Below are 18500 nucleotides of genomic sequence, written 5' to 3' on the forward strand. Positions count from 1 at the left end.
CCTCCACCCCCAGCTGCCTAATAAACCTGACTTTTCTTCCTGCTCCCTCTTACCTAGACTAGGACAATAAAGAGCCTTTCCCCAAAGGTTAAAAGGAGAGGGAAATAAAACACTTAGAAAGCAGACAGTTTCCAGAAGGCTCAAGAACCACCCCCATGGGCTTGAAGACCCTACTGGAGACAAAAAGAGCTTCCTCATTTCTTCCTTCCCTCCCCTTGGAAGCCTGTCCCAAACCTAAGGACACCCTGCAAATGGACAACAAAAATAATAATAAAGATTGTTATGGACTGAATGTTTGTGCCACCCCTGCCCTCCCCTCCCATTCATATGTTAAAGCCCTGAACCCCAGTGCGATAGCATTTGCAGGGGGTGCCTTTGGGGGGGTAATTAGGTTTAGATGCAGGCATGAGGGTGGGGTCCCCATGATGGGATTAATACTATTATAAGAAAAGGAAAAGTGGGACTTCCCTGGTGGTCCAGTGGGTAATACTCCATGCTCCCAATGCAGGGGTCCCCGTTCGATCCCTGGTCAGGGAACTAGATCCTGCATGTATGCCACAACTAAGAGTCTGCATGCTGCAACTAAGAGTCCACATGCCTCAACTAAGACCCGGCGCAGCCAAAATAAATAAATAAATATTTAAAAAGGAAAAGACCTGAGCTGGCTCACTCTCTGCCGTGTGAGGACACAGTGAGAAGGTGGCTGTCCACCAGCCAGGAAGAGAGTCCTCACCAGAACCCAACCATGCTGGCATCTTGATCTCGGACGTCCCGCCTCCAGAACTGTGAGAAATAAATATCTGCTATCTAAGCCTCCCAGTCCATGGTATTTGTTGCGGCAGCCTGAGGAGACTAAGACGGTGATGATAATGGCTAATGTTTGTCGAGGGCTTACACTCTGGCAGGTACTATGCTAAATGCATGACACGTGTCATCACAACAACCCCACCTGAGGGGTACTGCTATTACCCGCCTCTTGCAGGTGCGCAGGCTGAGGAATGAAGAGTTCAAGTAGCCTGTTTCTGTTAATACAGCTGTCTAGTGGTGGCGCCCAGATTCCAACCCAGAGAGGGAGACGCCAAGGTTCCACCGGCCACATGCTGCTCTGAGGGACAGCCCACCCTCCCTACAGTAAGTCCCCAGAGCTCTCACGGGGTGGCTCTCGTTAAGGAAGAGCTGCGCTGCCTGTGGCTTTCCCGAGGGCAGGGGATACAGGCTATAGGTCTCCTACTAAGCTCCTGTCACTCTCAAGTATGCCCCGGAAGGTCACCTGCATGGCACAACTGAAAATGCACGAGGAAGGTTCCGTGCCCCCCAAATCCCCCCTGCACCAGCCAGTGCCCAACACTCCAGCATAACAGTGTCAGTCCTCAGGGGAACAAGCTTTGCTCCTCCTGGCCTCTTTGACAATAAGGTTCCCTGCAGCGGAGGTCATGTGTGTGAGCCAAACATCTGTTTAATCCAAGGGCATCTTGTCAATCCAGAGAGGGTAGGGGTGGAGAGAAAATCAAACTGAAGGAGGAAAAAGGCAAGAACGACGGGGAACAAATGCCTAGCGTGTGCTTTCAGAGGGAAGCAGCCTGCAAGCAAACAGGCAGGGCCGTTGACTGGAGGCTGCCCTCTGCGCTCCCAGGCTGCATCCTCAGCACTGCCCCGGATGACCCAGACGGGGGTCTGCCTGTGGACCTCCTGCTTCATAGCCCCCACCCTGCCTGGGTTTCCTTTTTAACTGGTGCTTATTGTTTCAAACAGTCTCTGACATCGACTACCTCTGGGTATAGAAAGCCCACTACCTCCTACTTGGCCACAGCCTAGGGGGTGAGACCCAGCTGAGCAAATTCTCACAGGAAGATCCCAGTTCTAACTAGAGACATCTACACACACACACACACACACACGCAAAAATATGACAATCATCACTCAACTGTACAATTAGAGGTGACTTTCATTTCTGCTTCATACTTTTCGGTATATTTAGACTATTCTATTTTTATAAGCTGGAAAAAATGTGGTATTTAAAAAAAAACAAAACTTTTCAATAGCCCTTACTTGCTACAAACCTGATCTACAAAAATCCAAACCCCAAAACTCAGCCCTGGGCAGCTCAGGCCAGGGGATGTGGATTCTCTTTGTACAAGGCACCCTTCAAATTCTTTCAAAGAAGGATTCACCACGGAATATATGTCAATAGTAAGCCCTAATGTGTTTAACATGCAATTTGATTTACGAATCTCTCAGATTTGCGAGTCATTGTGATCCTGGAAATTGTGTTTTCAGTTAAAATGGTGATGAGTTCAATCTAGTCTTCTCAAGGGAGCACTGCTATAACGGGGGTTATAGGGCTCCCTGACGGCCTTATTCCTCAACCTTTTAGAGAAATGACCACAGCAATCAAACTGAACATTCTAAACTGTGCTTACACTGATTTAATAGATAAATGCAGCAACCAATTAATTTAATTCCATTTACTTTTGAAGACCTCTTGGTGGGGTGCACTGACACTGGGGGAGAAGCTGCTTCAAGCCTGCAGAGGGTGGGGGCTGGGGGATGGGAGGGTCTGGGGCACAGGGTAGATAGAGAGCCAAGGACAGCTCCTGCTAAGGTGGGGTCTCTCTGATCTAACTTCCCCAAAGGGTTCCGTTACGCTGCCCCAAAGCATATGCGCCCTGTCTTTTGAAAGTCAGATTCTGCATCCAAGATGTGGGGAGACAAAAGGCTACAGGAGAGGAAGAACACAGGTAAACTTCATGCTCCAAGGAGGCCTGCACACAAAGCTTCAGGAGAAAGGGGGTGGGGCCCCTGGCTGATGAAAACACCCCCATTCCACACACCTCTGCACAGGGGGGCCACGAGGTTCCGCAGTCCCAGAGAACCTCCCTGCTGGGCCTGGAGTCACTGCTAGCAATGGATCCCTTCAGCATTTCCCACTGATGTGAAGGGTCTCTATTGAAATGCGGCTTCCACGGGGAAGGGAGTAACACACTGTGTGTGTGCACAGGCGTACTCACGCGTGGGTAGGAGAGAGTGCACGGTGCAGGGGTAAAAGATTTATAAATACATATATATATTTGTGTGTATAATATCAATTAACATATATATCAAATACATCATGCATAATTTATATACTATATACTTACATATAATATAGCATAATATATTAATATATGTATGCCATTAACATAATATCATTATGATATATTATATTATGGCATGGTTATAATTATATTAATTACAATATATTATTGCATAATATGAAATACATGATAGACAGATGCATAGTTTTGCCAAACCATTTGAAGCAACACTTCACCCCTAAATACATCAGCCTTTATCTCCTAAGAACAAAGACATTCTCCTACATAATCACAGTATCAAAGTCAAGAAATTTAACACTGACATAACTATCCAATATACAGTTCATATTCAAATCTCCCTGATTGTCCCCAAAATGTCCTTTATCGTTGCTGTTGTTTTCAAAAGTTTAATCCAAGAGCTAATTAGAGTTCATGCATGGCATTTGTTGCTATGTCTCTTTAATCTCCTAATCTAGAACAATTTTCTTGACATTTTTCTTTTATGATACGTTTATGGAAAATATAGGATATTGTCTTATGGAACATTCTACAACTTGGATTTGTTTGTTCCCTTTTGATTAGTTTCCAATTCAATGGCAAGCATACCATAGAGACCGACGTATCAACAAATCCAAATATATTCATCAAGGGGCTTCCCTGGCGGCACAGTGATTAAGAATCCGCCTGCCAACGCGGGGGACACGGGTTTGATTCCTGGTCCGGGAAGGTCCCACATGCTGCGCAGCAACTAAGCCCATGCACCACAACTACTGAGCCTGCGCTTGAGAGCCCGCGAGCCACAACTACTGAAGCCCACGTGCCTAGAGCCCGTGCTCCACAATAAGAGAAGCCACCGCAAGAAGAAGCCTGCGCACAGCAACGAAGAGTAGTCCCCGCTCACCGTAACTAGAGAAAGCCCGCGTGCGGCAACAAAGACCCAACGCAGCCAAAAATAAATAAATAAAAAAAAATGTATTAAAAAACACACAAAAAAATATATTCATCAAAATCTTTATCTATAGATAAATGTGTAGATGACATGAACATAAAATTTATAGGAGGAGAAATATAAAATATTCACTCTTACTAGGAATTCTTAAAATGCAAAGCAGAGCAGTCTTGACATACCACTGACATACCGTTTAATGCCTAATAAAGAAACAAATTTGTTTTAAAATGGTATTATCAGCTATTTGGAAGGCTGCTGTGAAACTGATTTATTCATTCACTGCTAGAGGCAATGTCACATAATATTTTCAGAAGCAATATTACAGTACATAGCAAACATCACAAACAGATTCATAACCTCTGATTAAGCTTTAATTCCTAAGGAATTGCCAAGTCAATAATTAAACAGAAACTAAAAGCTATACACTTATAACTTATCGATGTTCCCCATGGCATGTCTAATCGGCCATCAAATAGAAATAACTTGACTGTCTCACATTAGGAGAATGGTCTAATGAATTATATTACATCTATAGCAATTTAAAAATGGTAGGGAAAGACTATGTAGGAACGTGGGGAAACAGAAGGCACAGAAACACAACCCTACGTAAAACACGTTTGCAGGCTGAAGGTAACATGAAAGTAAGAATTATGTTACATTAGGACGATGGGAGTATGTATTTGTATATTTGAAAAAATGTTCTCTAATGCTCTTTAATGACTTTTAAAAGCAGTTCTTTCTGCCTAAAGCATTAGGTAATGGAAGGGTCCCTCGTGTTGCAGGAGTGGGGGGATGCATGGCGTGAATGAGGAGGAAAGGGCACCAGATGTTGGCAAGGAGATCAGGAGAGACAATATACATTTTATTGGCTTCCCCAACTGCCTGTGGTTCTGAACTGCGTGAAGAGTCACCCCACCTGCCCCTACATCTGCGACTTGCTCTGAAGGATGCTCTTTGCCGTCACTGGATGCACTCGGCCACACCCACCTGGGGCAACGTTTCATTTGCCACAGCCCATGAGGCAAAACCAATGCTGGCTTTCCTCCCAGGCCCTTCCTGCCCTACACAGATCCTTTGTTTTATGGCTGCATCTACCACACAGTAGAAGGGGTGACTCAAGTGAGGGAAAGGCCAACGCAAAGTTGGATAAGTCTCGTGAAACTTTCTGTGGAAATGAAGATCTTGGCCGGTCAGATACAGTGACAAGAATTCACAAAGGCATAAAGCTAAGGAGACACCCTATGAAGCAGCTGTGAGATCCTCAGCAATTCCAATCTCTAACAACATTCCAGGAATGTTTTCTGCTTGGTTTGATTTGCCTATAAGCTCAACCTCCTAGGGGCTTCTAACACCAATAGGTACCTTACAGCCCCAGTGCTCAAAAAAATCTATGACAGGCTGCAGGCAAGTGGCAGGAGAAGCACAAAGAACCCACACCTCGCGGTTACTGTTCTGTGGATCAGTCTCAGCTGGCCCCTTTTCCTTGGGCTGAGACTTCTCAGTCTAGACCAGAGGGACACTCAGAGACACAGGGAGAGGCAGCCCCTGGCACCAAACCCTATGCCACCTCTTCTGGCCAGTCTGATTACTGAAGGTCTCACTGCTTCGTCATCACCTCCCTCACCTCATCTCATGTCCTCCTGCACAAAAAGGGGGCTGAGCTGAACACAGTCCCCCACACAAGGTCATGGGCACCCTTAACCTCAGTGCTCTGGGAATGTCTTTCAGTTAAAGAATATCTAGCAGGGAATTTCTAATAGGCTAACGCTGACGAACTCCCAGATGCCAGAACTTCCTCCCTGGGTATGTGTAACAAGGACTGCCAAACCCATGGATCAAGCTTGCTCAAGACCCTTGAGCTGGGAGCCTGGACGAGTCAGAAGGACCAATATGCGTGACCGGCCACCTCTGGGCACCAGTGTCATTCCTCACTGCAGGAAGGTCACCTACTCTTGATGTTCAGGGCACACAGGGGTCTTTTCCACAAGCAAGTACGTCATGGGTGGTCTTCATTATTTTTTCTGACCTCCCTCTTTTGACTTTCTCTTTCTACCAGTAGGGTTAAAATAGGTGCTGGGAGACTGGACAAATTTTGCCTTTGCCCCAGACTTGCTTTGTATCCTAGAACAAGTCATTTAACCTCTTTGGGCTTCTGTTTTCTTATCCATCAAGAAGAGCTAGTGCAATGGCTCTGCCTGAACACCAAGCTGGCACATTCTCTCCCCCAGGTGCCAACACGGCACCTCCTTACTGAGAGGGAGTGAAACTGCCTCATCCCCTGCCCAGCAAAACCTACCCCTGCTGGGGTCCGGCTGCCCCCAGATGGTCCACCCCTGCCACTGTGAATAAAAGAGAGAGTCGTCATGGTCTACCCCAACCCCATCCATCAGAGGCTCTGGAGAAGCAGACTCCATCTTCAGACTTGGAGAACTCTCGGGAAGACTGGGCTGGGCAAGGAGCATTGACTCAGCTCTAGGACAAAAGCAGTAAGAAATGTGACTAGTTCGAAAAAGGCTGGGAATGTCCTCGGATGGCTCATCTTGGAACCCAAGCAAAGAGTGAATACAGTCTTCAAGGCAGGTTATTTCACGACACAAAGAAAATAACTCAGCCATCCCGGTATTTTTTTGTGTGTGTGGTACGCGGGCCTCTCACTGCTGTGGCCTCTCCCGTTGCGGAGCACAGGCTCGGGGCGCGCAGGCTCAGCGGCCATGGCTCACGGGCCCAGCCGCTCCGCGGCATGTGGGATCTTCCCGGACCGGGGCACAAACCCGTGTCCCCTGCATCGGCAGGCGGACTCTCAACCACTGCAACACCAGGGAAGCCCCATCCCGGTATTTTTGTCTAAATAACTGTCAAATCCTGGATGATTCTGAAGCTGCGTGTATGGGCATGTGCTAAGCATCTCACATCTGAGGTATTATTCTCTATACGAGGTACTGTTACACATCTATGAGGTACTATTACATATACATGAGGTATCATTACATATACACGAGGTATGAAAGCAACTTACACACACCCTCTAACATCTTGAGGTGGTATTCTTCTTGACTTACAAATGAAGAAACCAAGGCCCCAAGATGTTAATGACTGATTTGTTCAAGGTCACACAGCTAACAGTGAATGTCAGTTCAGGAATTCTCACCCTGGCCCATCCATTCACACCTCCCAAGGACGGCGGAATAGCCTAGATCCCTGGTACCCAACTGTGTGTATGGAAGTCCCTTCCCGGCTGCTGCCCACCCACCTCTCCGCACATTCATCCTGCTCTCATCTAGAGACTTAGAAAAGAAAGCTAAAGGGGACTGATGAATTCATAACACACCCACACGGCAGAATTTAATGCAGTGGATTCAAAAAGCAGATATGCTAAGTCCACCTAGAAAGAATAAGTAGAAAAAGAAAACTAGGAAACGTGTATAGTGTATATTTGAATAAAATAAGAAAGAGAAAAGGATAAATATCGTCAAGGAGCATAAGGAGAAATACACATTGAGACTTTCTGAAGGGTAAAAAAACTGTACATCCTAAAAAATGTTTATTATGTCGATACTGGCTGGAAGGCAGGGCTCTGAGCACAGACTCCTGGCCACAATGGAAGGGGCATAGCCACTCTCTAAATTATTCTTCTCAAATACTTTGGATTTGGTCCTTAGTAGATGAGCCTCCACTAACAAAGCAAGGAACTACCATCACAGTCCGGACAACGGTGATTATGACTGGGGTGTGGGGAGGAGCTCCTGACAGACACTAAATGGAATTTTTCCCACTCAGTCTCTGAAGAGTTTACTTAATTTTCCCTCTCAGTAAATCTCTGGTTTAACTTTATGGACTTACCGTTAAAAATGCAAGATCACGGAAATAAAACAAAACAAAACAAAACTAGGTACTGAAAATCAAAGGAGCAGTGCCTTTTCATTTTATTTTCCATGAGGAAGATGGATTATAATATTTTCAAGTTGAAACAAATGCTACATGACAGTGAGTTTTAATGATTAAGTAAATATTTATGTGGTGCCGAAGACTATGTTCCACATGTTGTGCTCACACAATAAAGAAAATTTCTGTTCAAAACAGGAAAGAGGAAACAGCAATTAATTCCGCGAGTGAGATTAGTCTGTGCTATCTATGCGTTTCCAAAGAGCCACACAATGTGAAGCAGAAATGTCTAGGAGGAGAGGCTTGGAATTGTCTGCATGTGCTATTCTGTGTGTAATCTAATCAGAAGAGCACTGGTGGCATTTCAAGATTAGCATCTCAAATTTAATGTAAACCATTTTCTCCTTTCTCATCTTTACTTTCTGAATGACCTGTTTTGTGTTCATGGCAGGGCGTATGCTCTGTCCACTTATTTAAAATAAAGCTTAAGCTAGTTTGTGCTTTGCTGGGGGGAAAAAAAAACGTGAAAAATCTGGACGCTTGACAGGGTAGGGAGAGTAGCGCTACGGTAAACTAAGGTCAAACCCAGCGGTGGCGGGACAATGGGATGGTCACTGAGGGAGAGCACACCAGGGAGAAAGGGGGCGGGCAGCCCCCCAATCCCACCACCCAGGCTCTGATGCAGAGCACATGGGGACATGGAGAACCACTGGAGAACAATGATCGTCCTTAAGCAAGCAGGAAGTCTCCTTGCCTCCTGCCTGTCTGCATTTATTCATTCCCTCCCTTCCTCCCTCCTCCATCCATTCAAAATTACACACTGCAGTCACACTGGAACTACTACATGCTTCTGGTACCCAGGAAAAGTCACTACTTGCCAGGAGAAAAACCGCAGAGCAAAACCCCTCCAGGCAGACTTGCTAAATGCTCAAAGAGGCTTCTCATCCAGGGAAATCAGCCAAGGGTGGGGCCAGAGTCCTCACTGGTACCAGCGATGGTCCTGTGATTCATATCACAGGAAACTTAGCTGCTGCTGAATTCCTGGGCACCTGAGCCCTGTGGAGCTCATGTCCACGAGGTCATGTCTGTGGTTCATGTTTCTAAAATGCTCTATTAAAAAATGCCTGTGGGAAAGCAGTGGCAGAAGTCTCAGCAGAGCATCTGTCCGTTCCCAGGTGCTAGCTGGTGGTCATGGGCGGAGGGGTGGGGTCGTCAGTGCCAAGTGAAGGTTGACACCCCCCTTTTCAAATATATCACAAGCCTTTTAATGACAAGGTAGCCCGGCCAAAAAGGTTATGGGATTATTTACTGAAAAACGCACACCCATCAGTGTTGTTGCTATCAGCCCTTCGACATCATCCAGTCAGCGGCAGGCAGGATTCGGAAAGGTTCAAGGACAGTGACCTAAAAATGACACCCTCCAATGCCCAAGTGGTCCCCTTACCCCGTCACCCCAGGCTCCAGAGACCTTCTCAAAATTAACCGCCTGCACAATTTCCCAAAATGCCACAATGAACTCACTCTTTACTTTCCCCAAACTCCTCTGTTTGCTAAGGCAGTTCTGCACTGTCACTAATATTTTAAAGTTAAAATTAAAAAGAAAAACCATAGCCTTCCCCAGAGAGATCTGAAGTCCTGAGCAGGGTTCCCAGGAAGTTGGCCAGATGGGTATTTATCAGGCTAACTAGGAAAGAAGAATAGTTTCAGGGAATCAGGAGATAAAAACAAACAAACAAAAATAGGCAATGAAAGACCCGTAAGACAAAGGAGATGGAGAAAGAAGATTAAAAGAAGTAAAGATGATTATTAAGCCACAAAGTCCAGGCTGGTAATTGGCCAAGTGAACCCCACACCTTTCCAGAAAGCAGATGAATTTGTCTTAAGTCAGACAATCTATTCTCCCCATCCCTTGGACCACGAAGTGAGCTCACCTTCCTTCCATTGTCCCTCCAAGTAACCCAGGTCTAGCCAGTTTCCAGGGCAGGGTGTTGGGAGGATGGACTTTCCTTGGGAAGCTTAACACAGGTGAACAAGCCCCAGGTCCTTCTACAGATACAGTCATCATGGCCACAGTGCCCGTGGAACTTATATCTTCTCCCTTGGCTTCAAAAACCTGCTTAAATTAAACTTTTTCTGAAAAGTTTTATGTTCCATGGAGACTATGACCAGAATTCTGCATGTTGAGAGAGGGATAAGGAGGTCAAAAACAATAATGCTTTCAATAACTGAAAGCAAAGCAATCCAGAATCCAACCCCGTGCCCCTTCAAGGTGCACAGGCTCTAACTACACACGCACACACACACACACACACACGCACGCACGCACGCGCACATGCAATGTGCCCCACCCACCTGATGCTGACACCTCTTTCCAGGGAACACTGCAGTCTGGAAAAACTAATGAATTTCCAGGATTGCATCTTAGGGTCTCAGAAACTCCTATCTCTCCATGAGATGTCTTCCAGAGAGACAGGAGAATGTTGGGGAAAGCAGACTCACGATGTGAGGAGAAAAATGTATTTCTACTAGCTCTACAAAACAACAGAGACATCTGCTGAATTTGGGGTCTCATATCTATAAACTCCCATACACGGAAAACGAAAATCATCAAGAACAAAAGATGGGGGTGGGGGAGGGGAGAACCTTTTTTTCTTTCTAGTTTAATGAACCTAAGAAAATATTCTGAAGCCACAGATGCTTAAGGGAGACCCAGTTAGCTTAGGTCTTAGTGCTAATGAAGTACAAATGGAGGTCAAATTCCCCAAATGAGTAAGTTATCTCTGTCCAGAGGGAACTGTGGACACAGGCCCTGCCTTGAATCTCAGCAAACTTCTCGCAGATATCCATTCTTGGTCACCAGGGCTCTCGGGAAGTAGTAGTTATGGCCAAATATTACCCAACTTCTCTCCTAAAAACCCAACTCCCATCCTATACCTTCCTCCCTCAGGGCAGCCCCAGAGCTGCGTCTTTACTTACAGAAGATGGTACTTTCCTAAACTGGAAATCTGGGCCCTGAATACAGTGCAGTCACCTGCCCACCCTTTCAGTAGGTCTTGGCTTAAGCATTAACTGGGACTAGACAGCAAAGGTTAAGCTGCAGTTAAGGTCTACCACAGTCTTAAGAGTGTCAAGAATCCCTAGTGATGTTTTAGCGCTGGCCCTGGCCAAAGCACATCTCTGCAGTGCTAGTGAGTCTGGCTGCCCCTAGTAGGTCGTGAGATGCCTAGGAGGAGAGAACTGAAATCTACCTAGAGGAAAGCCTTGAGAAGAAACTTCATTTTCTGGGAGAAAAAAAGAAAGGGTTGAATGAGAGGTATGGTGGCCAGTCTCCACAATGACCCCCAGGGATCCCTACCTCCTGGTATTAACACCTTCAATGTAGGCCCCTCCTACAATGACTAGAGATGCCCTGCTGACTCGTGTAACCAAAAAGATTTTGCAGAAATGACAGAGTGTGACTCCTGAGGCTAGGTCATAAAAGACAACATTGCAGCTTCCACCTTGCTCTTTCTTGGATCACTCTTGGAAAGCCAGCTGCCATGTTCTGAGGACACGCAAACAGCCCTACGGAGAGGTCCGTTCGGTGGGAAACTGAAACCTCCTTCCAGTCAACACTGACTCATGAGTCAGGTGTGTCAGCCATCCTGGAATCGGATCCCCCAGCCCCATTGGAGCCCTCGGTCAGCCACAGCCCCGGCCAACACGAGAGACCACAGGCCAGAGCCATCCAGCTAAAGCTACTCGTGAATTCCTGACCCCCAGAAACTATAAGGAATAATACCAATTTCTTATTGTCTTAAGCTACTAAATTTGGGATAATCTGTTACTCAGCAACATATCTAATTCAGGAGGTAATAGATAAACCAAGCAGGAGAGACTTAGGGTAAACATCAGAAGGAAAACGTTTTAACTGTGAGAACTGTTCATTCAACTCAACCAATATTTACTGAGTGCCTCCGGGATGCTAGGTACCAGGCCTTTGTGTTACACATTTATCCTGCCTATGGGGAGGGACAAAGGGAAATAAATACTGAGAGGAGAGATTATATTAGAACCACGGTCACAGGGATCCTGGTGCCTATAGAAAAGTGAGTTAGGCTGACCTGGCTCCTGAGATACTGGTGTCCTGAAAACCAAACCATCCCGGATACTTTCAGCTCCACTGTGTCAGCTTTATGCTTTAAGCTTGAGGCTTAAAGCCCTGTTAAAACACAGATCCTGCGGGAGGGCCATTATGAGTTTAGTATGAATGAATTTCAGATCCTTTTTGGGGAGGTCGTACTGGGAAGGTAGAAAAATCATATAGAACCTGCAGGGAGAGTGGTGTTAGGAGAGAAACTTTGGAAACTTTACAGTCTGAAGCAAAAGACAAAATCCATGTGTAAACAAATCTAATAATAGAAATAATAGGTACCATTTGCCGTACGGTGTGTGATTAAAACATATTTTCTCTGCTTCTTGAAAGGATCCTGCAAGATCAGTATTATTCTCTCCACTATGCAAATGAGGAAACTGGGGCTAAGAAAATCTCGATAACTCACCCAAGGGTGCATCGTTATTAAGTGGTAGAGCCTGATTTTGTACCAAGGACTGTCGTGCTCCAAAGTTCACAAGTTCATGGTTTCCCCACCATGCTCCACATAGTAAAGAAAATAAAACGGACATTCTTCTCCCCTTTCTTCTTATATAGAAACTGGAAAAAAACACTCAAGAAAATTCAAGCGTGCTGTTTCTCTTATTCTAACAGGTGGTTTATAGATTTTTTTTTAAATGAACTTTCTTTCTCCAATGCTGTAAATGAAAAAGCTATGTGAAAAATTAATAGCAGATTGGAACGAGAGAGACCCATTTCTTTTAAGTGAATGTAGGGTTTAATGAGAAATTCTGAAAGTTGTTTTGGAAAACAGGTGGCTGGCAAAGTCACAGGAAATGAAAATTCATAGAGATGACAGACTCACAGCACACGTGCCAGGGAGCTCAGGGGGAGTGACAGGAATACGACCAGAGTCCTTGCTTTCAGCCGATTTGTACTGCTTCCAGGCATTTCCTACAGAATTGTGAAAGGCAGGAGGAGACGTGAGGTATGATGCAGGAGCAGATATACTCGTCACATAGGCAACCACCTCCTGGAACAAAAAGTTTCTATCTGCTCGAGCCAAGCAAGGAAGAAAGCTTTAGGTCAAGATGTTCCCCAAACCTGCCTCAAGCCAGCTTGCGGTCGGCAGGAACACGGGGCCACGAAGGAAAGCCTATTCTCTTTTCCACATCAGTCCCCTCTTCACTCCTGAGGCTACAAAAAAATTAGAAGTGAGAAGCTAAAATAGCGTGTGTGTGTGTGTGTGTGTGTGTGTGTGTGTGTGTGTGTGTGTGTGTGTGTGTGTGTGTGTGTGTGTGTGTGTGTGTGTGTGTGTGTGTGTGTTAAGGTAGAAGTACTAAAATGACGATATGACATTATATCTTTTATTCTTTCAAATCATCTTCCCGAGATTGCAGTGGTGAAGAAGGCAAGGCATCCCTCCTTTCTGGAGCTGCTCTGGCCACTCTGGTGAGCAGAGTCTGGCCCAAATGATCTACTGGAAAGGAGAGCTCTTAATGCATCTACTGCTGAATGGGTAGAACAGGACAACAATTTTGCTCTTGCACTAGGGAAGCTTGGGGTTTTTTTTAATAAGCTCGCACAATATTCTTCCCCCTTATTTGCTGCTCAAGAGGACGCCAGTTGATTTCTGGGTGAGAGCAACCTGAAACTTGACAAATCATTAACCAGAACTTCTGGGTGATTCTCAACTTATCAACCTGAAATGTACACCCATTAGACCCCCAATTTGGTTCTCTCTCACGTTGATGCCTGGCTTGAAAACCTATCTAGGTATCAGAAATGGCTTCTCACTCCTCAAGGGGACATCTCATTTCCTGTTGGAGTGTGATGGCAAGGGAGCTCAGAATAAAAGGCCAGAAGGAATGGAAAAAAGGTTCTTCTCTCTTTCAGATAAAGCCACAGTCAATGGCCATTGTCAGACAATGGCCACAGTTTCTCATCAAATCTGAATTAGAGGGACTTCCCTGGTGGTGCAGTGGTTAAGAATCCGCCTGCCAATGCAGGGGACATGGGTTCGAGCCCTTGTCCGGGAAGATTCCACACACTGCGGAACAACTAAGCCCGGGCACCACAACTACTGAGCCTGTGCTCTAGAGCCCGCAAGCCACAACTACTGAGCCTGTGTGCCACAATTACTGAAGCCTGCACGCCTAGAGCCAGTGCTCTGCAACAAGAGAAGTCACTGAATAAGAAGCCAGAGCACCACAACTAAGAGTAGCCCCCACTCGCTGCAACTAGAGAAAGCCCATGTGCAGCAACAAAGACCCAACACAGCCAAAAAAAAAAAAAAAAAAAAACTGAATTAGAAAACAGAAGAACCCAAATTAAAGCCATTAACATAGTTCCATCACTGTTTTCTTCTAAATAACCTAAATTCACCTCCTTAAAGTTTCAAATTCCAACATGCACCAGAATTGCTTGGAGAACTTCTTGAAACATACTGCTGGACCCATCCCCAGAGTTTCTGATTCAGCAAGTTTGGGGAGGGGCTGAGAATTTCATTTCTAATAAGTTGGCAGGTGATCTTAATGCTGCTGGCCCAGGACCAAATTCTAAGAACAGTCTAGACCACATTATCCCTTATCCGAATCACCTAAAAGTGATACACTTATTTATTCAAAAGAAATTAGGGCCTTGCTTAGGATGCAGAAAAAGCTGGAAGGACCATCACTTCCACCATTACAACAAAAAATAGACAAATCAATGGACCAGAACAGAGTCCAGAGATTAGTCTACACATATAGTTTCAACTGATTTTCAACAAGGTAGAAAGGCAATTCAAAGGAGAAATTAGTCTTTTCAACAAATGGTGCTGGAATAACTGAATATCCATATGCCAAAAATAAGCACAGTTTCCTACCTTGCGTGTTGTACAAAAATTAACTCAGAATAAATGACAGAAAAAAATGTGAAACCTAAGACTATAAAACATCTGGAGAAAAATGTTGGGAAAAAATCTCTGTGACCACAAGGTTAGGCAAAGCTTTATGAGCTATGACACTAAAAGGACAATTCATAAAAGACTGATAAATTGAACATCAAGATTAATAACTACTGTTCAAAAGACACTGTTAACAGAATGAAAAGATAAGTCCCCAAATGGGGAAAATATCTGCAAAATACATAGCTGGTAAAGCAGATATCTAGAATATACAGAACTCTCAAAACCCAGTAATAAGGAAACAACCCAAATTTTAAAAAATGGGCTAAATATTTGAAAGTCAGCTCACCAAAAAAGATATATGGGCGGCAATTAATCATGAAAAGATGCTGAACATCACTTTTAGGAAAACGAAAATGAAAATCACAGTGAAACCACTACGTTTGTTAGAATGACTAACATTAAAATAACAACAACAATAGTATTAACATAAAGCTTGAAAATGTCAAGTGCTGGTGAGGATGCAGAGTAACTGGAACTTTCAGTGCTGGTGGGAAAACAAAATAGCTTCTCCACTTAGGAAAACAGTTTGCAGTTTCTTATAAAATCAAACACACGCTTACCATGCACGACCCAGCAATCCCATCCCTAGGTATTTACTCAAATGAAATTCACACAAAAACCTATATGCAAATATCTATAGCAGCTTTATTTGTAATCATCAAAAACTGGAAATAATCCAAAGGTCCCTCAACTGGGGGACGGGCAAACTGGCGTACATCCATACAGTGCAATTCTACTTAGCAAAGGAAGGAACAAATTACTGATACAATCATCAACATGGATGAATCTTTAAACGTGCCACATTAAATAAAAAAAAAAAAGGTAAGCTCAATAGGTTACATACTGTGTAATTCCATGTGAATGACATTGTGGAAAAGGCAATACTTTAGGCACTGAAAAAGAATCAGTGGTTGCCATGGCTCGGGGGAGAGCAAAGTGTTTGACTATGACAGGGAAAGATAATGGGAGAATTTTGGAAGGTGGTGAAACTATTCTATATTTTGATCGTAGTAGAGGCTACCTGACTGTATGTATTTGTCAAAACTCACAAAACTGTATGCTAAAACAAGTGAATTTTGCTGTATCTACATGATACCTTAATTTTTTTCTTAAAAAAAAGGAAAAAAGAATAATAGGGAGGACCTACTAGAGCCTCAGCTCTGTGTCAAAAGCTACTAAAGATACAGAGAACTGCCCTGAGGACGGTTTAGAGTGAACATCTGCCTAAACAAGTTTTACAACTAAGACCTCAGGTGAGCAGAATAGGCTGTAAACATGACTCCAGAGAAAGCTGGGGTATCTGGTATAAACAGGGTCCCCTCCACTGTCTGCTTCTGCCTTTAATCCGTGGGCTTTTCGTTCTGCCTTCCCTCCTCTCACCACCCTAACCAGGTGGATCGCCCGACTGCCCCCTCACAGAAGTCAATTTAATCCTCCCTCCAAGCTTCTAATTACATCAGCTCTCCTGTCTAGGACACAGCTTTCTCCCCTCTCCTAATCTCAATCTTTCCCATCCTTTAAGATCTAAACCTTTCATGAAACTTTCCCTACCAGAGCAGGGATCTCCTCCTCTTTGAAGCACCTTAGGACTTGGAGTCTTCACTATTCAATTTGATATTCATCCATTAAACATTAATTATACACTCTGAGTGCTTGAAGTGGTTTTCCTATTGTTTCCTATTGTAACTACACTGCTAGTTACTTTAGAAGAGGAAGCCCTTAAGATTTCTCGTGTCCATCTCCCCAACCTCACCCCAGCACCTCCATTGCCTAATTCAAACCATCAACTGAATGAAATATCAACCACAGTAGGTAAGAGATGCAATGTGGTATTAAACATATTGCAATTCATCTGCTCATAGCTCAAAACCTTTGTAGATTTTTTCCTTGCATACAAGGTGATTAAAATGTCTTTTCACAAAATAAAAGCCATGCCTGGTTCTAAGCAATTTAACAATCCCTAAAGGACCCACAATAGCACAGTAAGTACATGCATTTCTTGATGTGTAATTGTTTCCACTGTATTAGATTCATTTCCTGATGTCACATTAAAATGAGGGTTGGGTTATTTTCCTTTTTTTTTTAAACAATAATCAAATAAAGTCTATACATTTATTTTTTTTTCTTCTAGAAGTCTTTGGCCAAGCATCTTGAGCTAATAGACCCCCTCTACAGATGTTCCCAATTTTCATGCATGCTTATATTTAACTTAGATAGGCCAATTTAATTAGTCTTTTAATCCTGCAGAACAGTGATGCAAGAAGAACATCGTGCTGGGTTATTGCCATTGTATTCCGAATCTCATATTACATTTCACTATTTGTCCTTTGCTTAGTTTATGGTAAATTATAAATGGAAAACGCAATATTGATAAAGAAATTATTTTTTCTCCAGAAATTTTCCAGCTGGCATTTAAACTCTTTTGACTCTGTACTGAATTTAAGGAAACCATCAGCCTTCACTTCGTTTAGATATACAGACTCCATTCAATAATAGCACAGTCGTGTGTGTGGATGAGTTTGAGAACTGTTTTCATCCCTGCCCAGAATCACTGGGGCTGCACAAACATCCCGGCACGCCTCTAAGGCCCCGTCCAAAGTGGAAGGGAGCATTGAAAAGGCTTGGAAAGTTGACGAGATCATTGTCCAAACTGATAATTTTGCCGAAGGCCAGCCCTTTCTAGTTACAGCCTAAAGGTTCGCGTTTAGGTATTACACCCAGGTAGACAAAATAAAATAGACAGGCACGTGCTACTATACCAGTGAATACAAAACAAAACCACTAGGCCAGTGGTTCTCAAACTTTAGCCTGCATCAGAATCCCTGGAGGTTTGTTAAAGCACAGGTTGCTGGGCCCCACCTGGGTTTCTATTCAGGAGCTCTGGGTTGGGACCTGAGAACATGCATTTCTAATAAGCTCACTGGTGACGCTGATGCCGCTGGGCCATCAACGGGAGAGGCCACAACAGTGAGAGGCCCGCGTACCGCAAAAGCAAAACAAAAAAGCATCCCAGACCGCCCGAGACTATCTATGGTCCTGTGGGTGGCCAGAATTATCCGAGAATTCTGGACTGAGAGACAGGAAATAGCCCCAGAGAAAAGAGGAGCCACAGAGACTTCTGCAATCCATCAGTGCTCTGAACCATCCCTCCATCAAGACAGCCCCAGGGGGCCCCAGGGAGGGAGACTCCAGAGGCATTTTTTTTTAATTGAAGTATAATTGATTTATAATATTGTTAGTTTCAGGTGTAAAGTACAGCAATTTTTTGGAGCATATTCCATTATAGGTAATTACAAGATATTGGGTATAATCCCCTGTGCTATACAGCAAATCCTTGTTGCCTTTTTTTTTTTTTTTTTTTTTTTTTTTTTTTTTTTTTTTTGCGGTACACGGGCCTCTCACTGCCGTGGCCTCTCCCTTTGCAGAGCACAGGCTCCAGACGCACAGGCTCAGCGGCCATGGCTCACAGGCCCAGCCGCTCCGCGGCATGTGGGATCCTCCCGGACCGGGGCACGAACCCGCGTCCCCTGCATAGGCAGGCAGACTCTGAAC

The 18500-nt window shown here is 44.5% G+C and overlaps 1 protein-coding gene across 1 annotated transcript in view; it reads right to left on the reverse strand.

Annotated features, from left to right (window-relative positions):
* Nucleotides 1–18500, reverse strand: part of PRKCE (protein kinase C epsilon) — a 506967-nt gene that overhangs the window by 190328 nt on the left and 298139 nt on the right. The gene's annotated exons all lie outside the window — the stretch shown is intronic.

The sequence above is a fragment of the Delphinus delphis genome, chromosome 12 (genome assembly GCF_949987515.2).
Source record: "Delphinus delphis chromosome 12, mDelDel1.2, whole genome shotgun sequence".
Classification (NCBI taxonomy): domain Eukaryota; kingdom Metazoa; phylum Chordata; class Mammalia; order Artiodactyla; family Delphinidae; genus Delphinus; species Delphinus delphis.